Raw genomic sequence first — 15841 nt, 5'->3', positions numbered from 1 at the left:
GTTAATCAGGGTTTGAGGGCCCTAATTAGATTTCATTGTTAGGTATCTAACAGACGGCTGCAGTCTTGAATCATTTTTCTGTTACATGTGGTTAATGAAAGGCAGCTGAACAATGTCATGCCTGCTCCAATTACTACTGAGATTTACCAGGAACCTTTTTTTTCCCAATTAGCAGCTATAGTGCATCTCTAGACCACCAGTAGATGGTTGATAAGTTTATTTTTTAGCACTAATCACATTACTTAAAGGAAAACCAAACAGAAATATATCTAGGTCCCACCTAATGGCTACTCCCATTATTAACATGGATTTTTGTAAACTCTTTCAAAAAGGAAACAAGATGAGGCATTTTCACCAGATATGCCTCATAGTTCTTTCTTTCCCACAATCTTTCCTATACTTTCTTTTATTTTACTTGTAATTTTCCATTGGTAGCCCAAGGCAAGTTATATTCAGACACAGAGGGATTATAATCTATGGGACCTATTTACTAAAGGTTTTTCTCCTATTTTAAGGTAAATTTTATAAGTCTGGCGCACGCCAAAATTAACAGATACATGCACATATAGAACATGCGCGCATCCACCTGATTTTAAAAGGCGTCCACATGTGCACATGTATGCTGATGCACAAATATATCACTGCAAAAAGGGCCATGGTTTGGGCATGGTGAGGGTGATGCATGCATGTTCCAGGGCGGAGCCAAAAGAAGTATGTGGAAATACTTAAAATGCCTGGGCATGCACCCAGGGCTAGTGCATTTGAGGAAGTGCAAGTTAACAAAAGATACCAGCATCTGTAAGGGGGATCTGGGTCAACGGGGGGGGGCAGGGGGGAGATATGCAGGCTAACGAACCGGGGGGGGGGGGGGGGTAGGAGGACCTAGCTGTATACAGGGCAAACTGGTAGACGAACTGGTGAAACTGGTCATAGTGTGGATGCGCACCTGTTATAAAAGTCACCCAACTGCGAGCATGAAACCCGACTTTGATGCGGCTGTGCATGCCCATTTGCAAAATTGGGTGCACACATACATGCACCAGGGCTATTTTATGGCATACGTGCATGCATGTTATAAAATGGCCGCTTATCTGGTTTACCTGGGATGGTAAAATTAGAGAAAAAGGGATAGGGGGGCAAGTTTTAACTTGGTTTGAATCTTTCCTGAAGTTCTGTCAGCAACAACTTAAAGTGGGGTCTTCAAGATCAGAATGGTTGAATTTGGCAGTGGGTGTACCATAGGGTTCAATTGTATCTCCTATTTTATTTAACATTTTTCTTCTTTCTTTGTATGGTTTATTAGATTCTTTTAATATATTTTTTAAATCTTAGCTGATGATATGCAGATGTACTTTGTAGTTCTGAGTGATGTGTCTTCTGCTATTTTATGGATATCAGTGTGTTTAACTGCAGTAAATAGTGGATAGACACTAATGCCATGGTATTGAATTTTTCTAAAACCAAGGCATTATGGATTTCAAGGTGACCTAGACCAGTAGTTTTGGATATGATATTAATAAATGGAGATCTGATTATGTTCACGGAGACTTTGTTTTGATAGTTCCCTAAAGTTTGTTCCACAATTACAAGGAGTGTTATCCAAATATTACTTTAAGTTGAGAATGCTTCAGCATTTACAACAGTTTATGGATTCATCTGATCCTAGAACCATAGTTCAAGCTTTTATTATACAGTCAATAGACTACTGTAAAAGCACCTGCGAGTCCTTCAATTGTTGCAAAATTCGGTAGCACATTTGGTAGTCAAAACAGCTCCATTACAACACATTACCCCCAATTTAAACATTTATACTGGTTGCCCATTCCTCAGAGATTAAAATTTAAAGTTCTGAAAATGGTGTTCAAAGCCTTGCAGTCCGATAGACCTATTTATTTAAGAAATATGCTTAAATTGTACAGTCCATCTAGAAATTTACACTTGCAATGCCAACATGTTTTGCAGGTGCCAGTAATAGGCTGCAGGAAACAAGAAATCGTGCTCTATCCATTATTGGAGCCAAAATGTGGAATGAATTGTCCGTAGAACTGAGGCATATGCAGGATATAAAATTGTATAGGAAAATGCTTAAAACTGCTCTTTTTAGCAAAGCCTTTGGCAATGTGCAGTGATTTGGAAACATGTGTTGGAAGGGTTTTAGTATTGCTAGATGTTGGTTTGTTTAGATTGTATGATGATGATTATTGTTTAGTGTGCTTGCAATCCGCTCAGCATGATTTTAAAATTCACCTTTAAGTGACAAGGCAGTGGAGGGTGGTTTTTCCAAAGGTAACAAGGAGAGTCAGTGGGATATAAACCCTAGCTTCCCTAGTTTTCAACCTGCTTTTCTAGGCTTCTAGGCTACTCTTCTACTCTAGCTAACAGATTTGGGAAATCTTATGCATTCGCATTGGAATTAGAAATCATTTTAGGGCCCGATGTAACAAGTATGCTCAGCAGAATGCACAATATTATTTGCAGATATGTGTGCAAACTTTAATCCTAATAGAGCAAAGAGTTTTGCACAAAAAAATAGTATATATGTAATGACCCCTTGGGTTCATTAACAGTAAGGCCCAAGTTAACTCCTTGAGCTAGGACAGACGGGTTAGTAATTTACGGAAGGTACCTTTCAGTGCAGCCCTCCTTTTGAGGATGCTAGGATGTCCATTCCCCTTGTGGTTATAAAAGAAGCTCTCTCCCAGAGAGAGTGGGGCTGTATAGTCTAGGTCAGCGGTTCTCAACCGGTGTGTTGCGACACACTAGTGTGTCGCCAAGCACCGGCTGGTGTGTCGCGTGTTCCCGGTCTCTCCCGCTGCTCTTTCTTCCCTGCTACCGTTGCCGCCGGGCTATGAACACGTTCAAGCCCAGTGGGAATGGCAGCAGTGCTAAAACAAGCTGTGGCACTTGTGGCTGGGCTTTTCTTCTTCCTGCGCCTGCCCCCCCCCCCCCCCCCCCCGTGACCCGGAACAGGAAGTGATACGCGGTGCGCGGGAAGGAGAAAGAGCAGTGCCGCGTGATAAAGTAGCAGCGGCGGCTGCAGCATCGGCCCCCGAGCAATTGAAGCAGACAGTAATCGGGAAAGGAGACAGCAGCATGAGCCTCCCGTGGCCGATGGGATTCTTCTTTCTTGGCTTGCAGGGGCTGGAGGAGGAGGCTGCTGCAGTTACCATTTGTGCTCTGGGAGGGGCGGGGAAGAGGAAGTGAGTGAGAGAAAGAAGCAGCCAGCCTGCGTGTGATTGAGAGCATGTGTATGAGTGAGAGAAACTGGTCAGAGAGCTGATGTATGTGTATATGTGAGAGACAATGAAAGTGACTGCTCAAGGAGATGACCTATGTGTATGTGAGAGTGTGAGACATTAGTCATGGAGGTGACTGATGTGTGTGTGTGAGAGAGAGAAAAAGCATTGAAGTGAGAAATCTGGGTATGTGAGAAAGCATGGGTGTAAGAAGCCTGCTGTTGGGGGGGGGGGGGGGGGTTGGATGTGTGTGAAAGAAAGCATGGGAGTGAGAAGCCTGATTATTTGAGAGAGCATTGGAGTGGGAAGTCTGTGTGTGTGTGCATGTGTGTGTGTGCATGCATGAGAGCGAGAGACTGGTTGGTAAGGTGACGGTGTGTATGAGAGAAAGAGACTGGTGTGTGTGAATATGAGAGAAAGAATGTGATTCAGGGAATGAGAAGCCTGTGCAGTGGAGAGCGAGCATGGAAATGAGAGAGAGACTGGTGTGTGTGTGTGTATGTATGTGTGTGTAACAGAGAGAAAGTGATTATGGGAATGAGAAGCCTGTGCATGTGAAGAGAGTGAGCATGGGAGTGAGAAACCTGGGTGTGTGTGAGACACAGCATGTGAGGGAGAAGCCTGTATATGTAAGACAGAACATGGAAGTGGGAAGCCTGTGTGTGTATGCATGAGAGAGATCAGGTGACTGGTGTGTGTGTGTGTGTGTGTGTGTGAGAAAGAAAGTGATTATGGGAATGACAAACCTGTGCATGTGAAGAGTGAGAAACCTGGGTGTGTGTGAGACACAGCATGGGAGTGAGAAGTCTGTATATCTGAAAGAGAAAATGGGAGTGGGAAGCCTGTGTGTGTGTATGCATGAGAGAGATCAGGTGACTGGTGCGTGTTTGTGTGTGTGTGTGTGTGTGTGTGTGAGAGAAAGAAAGTGATTATGGGAATGAGAAGCCTGTGCATGTGGAGAGAACAAGCATGGAAGTGAGAGACTGGTGAGTGTGTGTGAGACAGAGAAAGTGATTATGAGAGTGAGAAGCCAGTATATGTAAGTAGAACTCAGGAGTGGGAAGCCTGTGTGTGTGTATGGCATGAGAGAAACTGTTCAGGAAGGTGAATGGTGTGTGTGTCAAAGAATGCTTGGGAGATGATTGGTGTGTGAGAGACAGAAACTGGTCATGGGGGCATGACTGGTACGGTGTGTGTGTGTGAGAGACATGGGCATTAAGGAAGAGGACCATGAGTATAGAGCTTAGCCTCTACTGCTGCTTCTGCTGTGTGCTACGGCATGCATGGAAGAGGAGTAGGAGAGCTGCTGGAGGGCGTAAGTAAAGGTGGCCTTTTAAGTTTATTTTTCTTGATTGACTGCCATTTTAATTATTTAATATTATGTGATGTGTCTGCTTTTTTTGAAATATTTTATTGGTGTTTGGAGAATTTTTAATAGTTTTTATGAGTTTTTAATTGTTGGATGTTATTCTGTTCATAGCTGTTTAGAAACATTTATTCTGCTTATTAGTATAGTTTTACAATTATTTCTGTGTGGGGATCTATAGCTGCTTGCTAGTTCTGTTTTCCTAATAAGAGGTGTATTGGCTTTTAGGGCCTGATTTAATATTTATAGTGTTGCCTTTTCATAGATAGGGTTGCTCCTGTTTGAGTGTATTCCATAATACAGGTGTAACTGTGTGCGGATTAGTTTATGTGCATTACTACAGATCCTGGGAGTATGTTAGGTCGGTTCTGTGTCTGTTACCGGGATGAGATATTTTACTAGCATGTAAGCGTTTGTATCAGTCTTATTTGTTGTGTTTTCTCAAGAGGACATGCATTGGTGGTAAACTGCTGTCTTTTCATAAGTAGGGCTATTGAGCCTGGAAGTAGAAGGAGTTTGAGTTGCTGTTACTGAGATGACACCAGAACCAGAATATCTTTTTTGTAGGGTGAGTTGTATGGGGAATGTCATAATTCTGCTTTACATCCACTATTGTGGGTCAGGGGGGTTCCCGTGGATGCAAACTGTACTTTTACATCTAGCCCCGTGACGATCATGGGTCAGTGTGTCACGCATGTGAGAACCATCTGTCAGGTGTGTCCCGACAGAAAAAAGGTTGAGAACCACTGGTCTAGGTACAGGAGCTTTTACCTATTTTGGATTTTTAGGCTTACTTTTGGGGGCTCAGGCACTGCAGCCTGGTGCCCTTCCAGTCCACTTACTGGCTGATAGGGTTAGCATTCCAGGTTGTTTTGGGCCTTTCGGAATTTTTCTTTGTAAGAGGCCTTGTGAAGAATCTGGGTGCTGCCTGGAGAGAGATTGGGGGAAATCTCTCCTAGGAAGACCCTGGAAAGGGAAGACCTGCCCCTTTGCACCTTCTGGAGAACAGAGGTGTGGCAGTTATGTGCTGCAAGGACCTTCTGGTGGTTTGTGGACTCAGTTTGGGAAAAGACTTTTAGGTTAAAAAAAATGCAAGGAAGAGTTTTGCTGCCCCTTTCCTTCCGTGAAGGAGGAACACTGAGAAAGCTGTGGTATTCCTGTCTGGATCCTCTTTCCATCAAGTGGTCCAGAGAGAGAGAGAGAGAGAGAGAGAGAGAGAGAGAGAGAAAGAGACCTGCTGCAGATGTATAATTTTGAGGACCCCCATCAAAAGTCTTCACCTTGGAAAGAGGTAATTGTGGACTCTGTGCAAAGACTGTTTTACAATTTTTCTTACCAGTTTTGGAGGCGAGGTTGTCTGTCCAAACAGGAATACCCCTGCCCACTTGGGAACCTTAATTATCCAAGTCCTGGAGGGTGTTTTCCCTTGCCCTGGTCAAGAGAGAGACCCTCGCACAGATAGTGAAAAAACTGAGAACTGTACATGCCATCTGTGGTGATAAGAACTGATGTGAACCATGACATTTATTCAGGACAGAACTTCTACTGTAAAGTTTATTTTTGGACACTCAACCAGTGTCGCCAATGTGGTTACTGGCACCCATATCTATCAGAGGAGGAGAACAAGAAGGTAGAAGCTACAGTGTCACCCCTGATATCCAGAGTCTTGGAGGAGAGATTCCTTTTCCCCATCAGTAAAAGAACCTGGCCCTGGGATCAAAGAGACTATCAGGTCGATCCAGTAAAGTGTGCTCCGTCGGAGCGCACTGTCACCCTGCTCTGGACGCGTGTTTTCCCTTACCCCTTATTCAGTAAGGGGAGGAAAACACGCGGCCCACCCGCGGCACCTAATAGCGCCCTCAACATGCAAATGCATGTTGATGGCCCTATTAGGTATTCCCGACTTAATATCATAGAGATATTAAGTCGGAGGTCCCCAAAAGTATAAAAAAGTAAAAAAAAAAAAAAAAAAAAATTTGAATTCGGCCCGCGGCTGTCGGGCCGAAAACCGGACGCTCAATTTTGCCGGCGTCCGGTTTCCGAGCCCGTGGCTGTCAGCGGGCTCGAGAACCGACGCCGGCAAAATTGAGCGTCGGCTGTCAAACCCGCTGACAGCCGCCGCTCCAGGCCAAAAGGAGGCGCTAGGGACACGCTAGTGTCCCTAGCGCCTCCTTTTCCTCGTTTGCACCGCGTCACCTAATTTAAATACTGGATCGCGCGCACCGGCGAGGGGCCGGTGCGCGCGCCGGGAGAGCGGGCATTAGTCCGCTCTCCCACGGACTTTACTGGATCGGGCTGTATGTGAGATAGTTTGGAGTTAGACTTGGCCAAGATATATAAATCCTTTTATGGCCCTACTGGTGTATAGTCATTACTAATAAAACTGTGCACATTGCTTGGTGCCCTTGCATGAAAATCCCATGCTAATGAAGGTATTAACTATTATACCCCAGTACAGAGAGGTGCACTGTCTTAACTCTTCTTAACGCTGGAAATGTTATTCCTGGTCAGAAATGGACTAATGTTTCTGGCACTAATATTAGTCTATGAGCAAAACTCTGACAGATGCAAATTGCTTCTTCTCTCCACAGCCTATTTAGAACATAGGAACATAAGAAATGCCATGCTGGGTGAGATCAAGGTCCATTGAGCCCAGTATTCTGTCTCTGACAATGGCCAGTCCAGGTCACAGGTACCCATCAGATCCCCAATAGTTGATCTGTTTCTTTATCATACTCCCGGGGATAAGCGCTGGCTTTCCCAAGTCTACCTGAGTAATAACTGTTTATGAATTTTTCCTTCAGGAACTTGGCCAAGCCTCCTTTAAATCCCACTATGTTAGTTGCCTTGACCACATCCTCCAGCAATAGATTCCATAGCTTGATTGTGTGCTGAATGAAAAAACACTTCCTACGATTTGTTTTAAATCTGTTGGTTGCTAGTTTCATAGGTGTCCCCTACTCCTAGTGTTGGCTGAAAGGATAAAGAACTGTTCCCTATTTATTTATTTATTTCACCCAACTCTTGATTTTATAATTGGAATCGTTATCCCCCCTCAGTCATCTCTTTTCCAAGCTAAAGAGCCTTAATTTGTTTAGCCTTTCTATATAAGGGAGCTTTTCCATCCCCTTTATCATTTTTGTTGCTCTTCTTTCTACCTTTTCTATGTCCCCATTGTTTTTTGTTTGTTTTTTTTTTTACATGGGGTGACCAGAACTGCACCAATACTCAGGGTGCGGTTGCACTATGGATCTATTCAAAGGCATTATGATATTCTCAGTTCTATTCTCTATTCCTTTTCCAATAATTCCTAACATTCTATATGACTCTCTGACTGCCACCGCTCAGCGAGCCAAATATTTCAAGGTGTTGTCCACAAGGACTCCAAGGTCCTTCTGCAGTTCTTCACAATCCGCTGCCATTTTAGAGTCATCTGCAAATTTGGTCACCTCCCTTTCTCCAGATCATTTATGAATATGCTAAATAGCACAGGTTCCAATATAGACCCCTCGGGCACTCCATTAATGACCTTTCTCCATTTGGAAAACTGACCATTTAGTCCTACTCTCTGTTTTCTGACTTTTTCTCCAATTACCAATCCACAATAGGACCCTGCCTCCCATCCCATGATCTCCCAATTTCCTGACATGTCTCTCATGAGGCACTTTGTCAAATACCTTCTGAAAATTCAAATACACTTTATCAACTGGCTCACCTTTAACCACATATTTATTTACACTCTGAAAAACATTTAGTAAACTGGTAAGGCAAAACTTTCCTTTATAAAACCCATGTTGACCTTTTCCCATTAAACCATATTGATTTATGTAATCAGTAATTTTGTTTTTAAGAATAGCTTTGACCATTTTGCCTGGCATCAACATCAGGCTCACGGTTTTACCGGATCACACTTGGAGCCCTATTTAAAAACTGACATCACATTGGCAACCCTCCAATTTTCTGGTACTGTGGCTGTTTTAAATGATAGTGTTACGATTTCAGCTGCTATGGAACCTCACTGTACCCCAACTATGATGCCTCCTTACCAGCAGAGATCTCCAGTGAGCCCTGTTCAGAACTGTCCTCACCATCTCGTTCCTGGTTTCGTGATTCAACCTGTCTTGCAGCCACCCCTCCACCAGGGGCCATCAACGAGCCTAGTCTCCAGGCTGGCCAAGCTTCTTCTCTCTGTTCTTGGCACACCCTGGTTTCTGCCAGTCCTGCCATAGCCACCTTGTTGGTTCATGGAGTTACCTTTGGTTCATTGTCCTGGCCTCTGTCTTTCTCACTATTTTTCCTCTAGTCTTGCCTTGCAGCCTTCGGACCTTCTGCTCCTAGCCTTGCCTTGCCTTGTGGACATCTGGCCTTCTGCTCTTAGCCTTACCTTGAGGCCATCTGGCTTTCAGCTCCTTGCCTTGACTTGTGGACATCCGGTCTTCTCACTCCTTGCTTTGCCTTGCCTTGCTTTTTGGCCATCTGGTCTTCTTCTTCTTTGCCTTATGGCCTTCGAGCCTTCTGCTCCTTGCCTTGTCTGTCTTGTGGTCTGTCTGGCCTTATTCTGTTGTCCAGTGGCCTATGAGCCATTTGCCTAGCTGACTTTGAGCATATTTGTTCTGTATTGCCTTGCTCAGACCTTGTTCTGTCTAGTCTTGTTCCATTCCTGTCCTGTCTTGGTCCTGCCTTGTCCTTGTCTGCTGTTGTTGTGTCCTGTTCCAGTCCTTGTCATGTGCTTGCTCCTAGACCCAAGCCTTGCTCCAGAACTGCCTAAGGTTTTGTCACATCTAGCCTGTTCACAGCCTTTCCTGTCTACAGCTTTGCCACATGCAGCCTGTCTGCAGCCTTGCCTGGTCTGGCCTGTCTACAGCTTCACCATATCCAGCCTGTCCACAGCCTTGCTGGTCCAGCCTGCCTACTAGGGATTAGAGATGTGAATCGTGTCCTCGATCGTCTTAACGATCGATTTCGGCTGGGAGGGGGAGGGAATCGTATTGTTGCCGTTTGGGGGGGTAAAATATCGTGAAAAATCGTAAAATCGTGAGCCGGCACATTAAAACCCCCTAAAACCCACCCCCGACCCTTTAAATTAAATCTCCCACCCTCCCGAACCCACCCCCCCAAATGACTTAAATAACCTGGGTGTCCAGCGGCGGTCCGGAACGGGCTCCTGCTATTGAATCTTGTTGTCTTCAGCCGGCGCCATTTTCCAAAATGGCGCCGAAAAATGGCGGCGGCCATAGACCAACACGATTCCACGGCAGGAGGTCCTTCCGGACCCCCGCTGGACTTTTGGCAAGTCTTGTGGGGGTCAGGAGGCCCCCCCAAGCTGGCCAAAAGTTCCTGGAGGTCCAGCGGGGGTCAGGGAGCGATTTCCCGCCGCGAATCGTTTTCCGTACAGAAAATGGCGCCGGCCATACACTTATGGCCGGCGCCATTTTCCGTACGGAAAATGGCGCCGGCAGGAGATCGACTGCAGGAGGTCGTTCAGCGAGGCGCCGGAACCCTCGCTGAACGACCTCCTGCAGTCGATCTCCTGCTGGCGCCATTTTCCGTACGGAAAACGATTCGCGGCGGGAAATCGCTCCCTGACCCCCGCTGGACCTCCAGGAACTTTTGGCCAGCTTGGGGGGGGCCTCCTGACCCCCACAAGACTTGCCAAAAGTCCAGCGGGGGTCCGGAAGGACCTCCTGCCGTGGAATCGTGTTGGCCTATGGCCGCCGCCATTTTTCGGCGCCATTTTGGAAAATGGCGCCGGCTGAAGACAACAAGATTCAATAGCAGGAGCCCGTTCCGGACCGCTGCCGTTCCAGACCGCCGCTGGACACCCAGGTTATTTAAGTCATTGGGGGGGGGGGGGTTCGGGGGGGGGGGGGATTTAATTTAAAGGGTCGGGGGTGGGTTTTAGGGGGTTTTAGTGTGCCGGCTCACGATTCTAACGATTTATAACGATAAATCGTTAGAATCTCTATTGTATTGTGTTCCATAACGGTTTAAGACGATATTAAAATTATCGGACGATAATTTTAATCGTCGAAAAACGATTCACATCCCTACTAGGGATGTGCATTCATTGTGAACGAATGCGCAATCTGCAACGTATAGGTCCCTATTCATTGCATTCGTGGGTTCCCGAAACATATGGCGAACCCCCACAAATGCAATGTACCATTAACAAATAAAACCCCCACCCTCCTGACCCCCCCCCCCCCAAGACGTGCCAAAAGTCCCTGGTGGTCCAGTGGGGGTCCTGGAGCGATCTCCTGCATTCGGGCCGTCGTCTTCCAGTATTCAAAATGGTGCCATCTTGTGCTCCTAACATGTGACAGGGGCCGACCAATGGCACCGGTAGCCCCTGTGACATAGTAAGGTCAAAGGCTATGGGCGCCATTTTGAATATCGGCAGCCAATGGCCTGAGTGCAGGAGATCGCTCCAGGACCCCCGCTGGACCACCAGGGACTTTTGACAAGTCTTGGGGTGGGGGTGGGGGGTCAAGAGGGTGGGGGGTTGTAGTTAATTAAATTTAAAGGGTTAGGATGGGGGTTTTTTCAACTTTAATGGGAAACGAATACCGTATGTAACTAATGGACAAACTGGGTTCCCCCAAAAATGGATGCAACGGATTTGGGTCCTGACGAATACGAATACTGAATCGGATGAATCCATCCCTTCTGCACATCCCTACTGGCTACAGCTTCGCCTAACCCAGACTGTTCATTACCTTGCCTGATCCAGCCTGTTCTCAGACTTCCCATGTACTGTCACTGCACTGGACTCCTACTGGCCCCTAGCATCCAAAGGCCCAAGATGTGGGGAAGGGGGCTAGCTAAGGAGAAGACCTCCCTATGTCTCAACTTTTTGGATTTCTGCACCCCAGGTGCATTACTTTGCACTTCTTGGCATTGAATCACAGCTGCCAAATCTTCAACCTTTCTTCAATTTTCTTAAATCACTTCTCTTTCATCACACTCTGATGCAGATCAAAGGAGGACAGAGAATGAAAAGTGATTTAAGAAAACTTGAAGAGTGGTTGAAGATTTGGCAGCTGCAATTCAATGCACCAGGGGTGCGGAAATCCAAAAGAGCTATATGTAAGGGATGTGTGTTTGTGTGTATGTGTGTGTGTGTGTGTGTGTGTGTGTGTATGTATGTGTGAAAGATTACATCAATACATTAATACATTATTTGCATGTGCTTCTGGACATGGATAGAAATGCCTTATTATATCTCCACATTGTTCAGCATCTTTTTACTCCTAACATGCCATACTTATATGTCTTAAATTGATGCTTTCTATGAATGTTTTATTGTAAAACCATTTAGTGTTGTAGATAGGCAGTATAAAAATATTTTTAAATAAATAACTAGGGCATTAGCTATTATACTTCAATGTAGAAAGGTGTACTGGCTTAACTCACATTTTCTTAGTGCTAGAAAATTAGCTCCTACCTAGTCAGATGTGGAGTAAAGTTTTCAGGGTTAATGTTAGCCAATGAGCAGGAGATGGAGCTCTGCTGTCGGGACTGTAGTCATGATTTATGTGCTGAAAACATTTTGTGTGTGCATATATCATATGTTATGCACACACAACATATTTTCTGTGCATAAAAGGGAGGGGAAGGCAGCTTTTCCTCTGTTCCCTGTTTTCTTTTCCGGCAGCGCCTGATCTCTCTCGCTCCCTGTAAACTTCTTCCTCCCTTCCAAATTAAAATATGCACTCAGTCTATGCAAAAGACATTTGAACTCAGTTTGCATGCTTTTTGAACTCCCAAAGCTTTAGCATCCCATTTGCTTATTGTATTGAGACTATAAAATTTTCCGCATGGGTTAAACCGTGTACTGAATTTCAGCAGTTTTATCACCAACCTTATTACACTGGGTCCTCAGATCAGGTGGAAACCTCAAGCTTTTCCTAAAACTGCCATTTCTGTCTCCACACGTACTTTATTCTTAGGAAATGGAAACCCACAGAAATAATTTGAGAAGCACTGTCGTACCAAAGTAGGCTTCTTTATTCCTGTACTTGTACAGAATACTTCTGAATATCCCTGAGGGTTTGTTTCTGTAGGCACAGAAAGGGGATCAGTTCTGTTTGAATTAGACTCTATGAGTCAGATTTAAGAATCAAGCAGAAGAAGGGCAAAAAAAAAAATGTGCAAGAAGCCTGAAATGATTTTTTCTATGCAAACGTTTTCTTTCCAAATTACAGAAATGAAACACTTTGAGCAGAACTCTTGCTCTTTCAAAACTGATCATCACAATTTTTAAACAGTCTTTTATGCCTTAATTTTTCTCCATTATTAAATCTTATACTATTCTTTCCACTATATATACATGCAGCAATGGTAACATTAGGCACTAATACCATGCTTATTTATTTCCTTTGATATTACCAATGAAACTGCAGCTTAAATACTCCTCACCCAATGCAAGAAAGGATAAATTTAGATGTGAGTGAGTGAGAGAGAGAGAGAGAGAGAGAGAGAGAGAGAGAGAGAGAGAGAGAGAGAGAGAGAGAGAGAGAGAGAGAGAGAGAGAGAGAGAGAGAGAGAGAGAGAGAGAGAGAGAGAGAGAGAGAGAGAGAGAGACTGACTGACTTTATAAGGCTTGCATGTAAGTAAACTATTTATACCACTGTAGGACTGTAGCAGGGGCAACTAGTAACTTGAGGTGAGGTTTTGGTAGTGGTCTAGGTTTTACATACACAGTCAGAGGTATGAACAGCACAGTACACATCAGTAAAAATTTGATGTGATTTGGAGTGAGGAAATGGACACAAAGATGAGATTTGTACAATGTACTCTCAACCTAGTTTAATGCACTCTCTACCTAGCTGCTATCAAGCTAGGTCGAGTATAATGTGCAAATCTCATCTTTGTGTACCTTTCTTCACTCCAAATCACATCAAATCTTCACTGATGTGTACTGTGCTGTTCATACCTCTGACTGTGCATGTAAAAGTGCCCCCCAAAACCTAGGCTACCACCAAAACCTCACCTCGAGTTATAGTTGCCTCCCCTACAGTGGTATAAAAAGTTGACTAATATGCATGGCCCCAGAATCTCTCTCTCTTTCTCTTGAAACGGGAGTTGTGATCTTTAGGGCAAACCCCATCGCGCAGCATAACGCCAGGAAGTTATTTCTGGCATTAGAACCCGCTGTTATGTGTGGCCTGCAATGTAAGCACCCCTCATTTTAATTTACTCCACCCAAATTCCTCCCATTTGGGAACAATTTTAAAATTTGCATGCGCATCTCGCGATATGTTATCGTGGGCATTATGGCCCTAACACCTGTGATAAGGCCCTAATGAGATTTGATGAATGACCCTCTTAGTCTTGTGTGGTTTACCATGAAAATAATTTATTAAAACTGCTATGTGGTCAGCCTGGATGATTTTAATATTTTTGCTGATTTTAGATGTAACTATTGCCTTATTTATATCTTTTTGATTAATACATTTTTACACTGATTATATATCTGTAAATGTTTAGTCATTTTGTTTTTATATTTAAGTTATGAACGAAATTGTTTTATCCATTGCTGTCTGTTGAGCATTTTTTACTGTAAAGCATAAAATAAAAAGGCAAATTGTTTTTTAAATGATCCTATTTTGTTTCTTTGCATCTCACTTTTCTTACATCCCTGCAGCTCAGTTGTTTATATCCAGTAGATATATTTTATGTGATGCCTGTATTAACATACCCTGACATTTCAGTATATACCTCCTAAATACTCAGATTTCTAAATGAAAAACAGAAAACATTTGCATAGGACTAGATTACATATCTTAGGAAACTAGGTTAGAAGAGATAGGCATGTCATCACTGATTAATGACCCACAACATGTTCTCAATGTCTAGAAATATTAGATTTGATATCCTAAATTTGTAAATGAAATAAATATCCTGAGCCTCGATTTACATGATTAGAGTGCTATGCTGGTTGGGTGTCCAACAAATGAAATTAAATAAATGCTTTAGCAACTCATCAACAGTACAAGCCATCTGCGAACAACCTGGAGGATCTGGGTTCAGTTCCCGGTTTGGGTGCTCCATTCTTCAAGGCAGCCAGGGTTGGAGAGATTGTGGTCATTCTGCAATGGCGGCACCTGCTGGCCGGAAAGAGTGCCCAAAATTGCAGGGTTCTGGGAGGAGCCCTGGTGCATGATCTCTAGCCAAGAACTGTTGCTTCGATGACCGGGCTAAGTAAGTTGGGAGGGGATATGAAATAGGGGGAGAAAGTCCTCAGTTTGTTGCAAATGAAGGCTCCTGGTGACAGATTTCAGTCCCATTCCCAACTGAGCTGGAAGCCCAAGACTTCTCCCCTCTCCTCTCCCCCCATTACAAGCCATCTAAACTTTTTGTTTAGTGTACTTGTCATCTTATTTTGCAGATGCTCAAATGCACATGCTGAAGTTATTTTAATAATATTTCTCTTTCTTGACATCTCAAAACGTTTGCCTCAAAAAATTTAAACAGCTCCTATGTATATTGACTGAATATGCCTGATTTTCAACATTATCCTTTCAGATAGAAAGTGTAAAGGACTATAGCAAGCTAAGAATCTAAGAATTTTCCATCTCTGTTGCAGTGACAAAACGCAGAGCAAAATCAAGGACCGTTAATTGACACCACTACAGATGTTCCTTGTTATGGTCTACAGCGAAAGCGGAGTGGAACAGGTGGAGAAGGCATAGATGAATGCTATACTAAGACATGCCTCCTGCAAACATGTTTAACTCTGTGTGGATGAGCAGATGGACCATCAGATGGCTGTCACTGCAACCAGCTGGTTTTGTTTGCCGTCCCATTTACTCTCTGGCAAATCAAGCAGTGACATGATGGTATGTGCCACCTTTAAAAAAAAAAAATCTCTATCTATCTATTCATAAGGTAGATATGGATTTGTAAAAATCCTGCAGTTAATTCACAAACATGTCTGAGCAGGTCATACACTGAAGTTTGCTTAAAATAATTTCTACAAAGTATATTTCTATCACGAATCACATAATCCTGAATTGTCCAGTGAAAACGTATTCTCAGTATTTTCAGTATTCTTTTTAGCTAGGGTTCTTCCTAAGATTACAAAGATTAATAGCGATGCTCTATTGCATAGATAGGCAGAAAGTGGAAATAAATGTAGCAACTTGCAGTCCAGAGGTGATTGTTTGTTTGTTCCCTTAATAACTACTGATCATGCTGCAATCAACCTGCAATATAATGAAAGAGCAAAAGGCCAGGG

The 15841-nt window shown here is 43.9% G+C and overlaps 1 protein-coding gene across 1 annotated transcript in view; it reads right to left on the bottom strand.

Annotated features, from left to right (window-relative positions):
• Window positions 1-15841, bottom strand: part of DPP6 (dipeptidyl peptidase like 6) — a 1747714-nt gene that overhangs the window by 82176 nt on the left and 1649697 nt on the right. The gene's annotated exons all lie outside the window — the stretch shown is intronic.

The sequence above is a fragment of the Rhinatrema bivittatum genome, chromosome 2, assembly GCF_901001135.1.
Source record: "Rhinatrema bivittatum chromosome 2, aRhiBiv1.1, whole genome shotgun sequence".
NCBI lineage: Eukaryota > Metazoa > Chordata > Amphibia > Gymnophiona > Rhinatrematidae > Rhinatrema > Rhinatrema bivittatum.
This window is presented reverse-complemented; position numbering and strand designations above follow the sequence as displayed.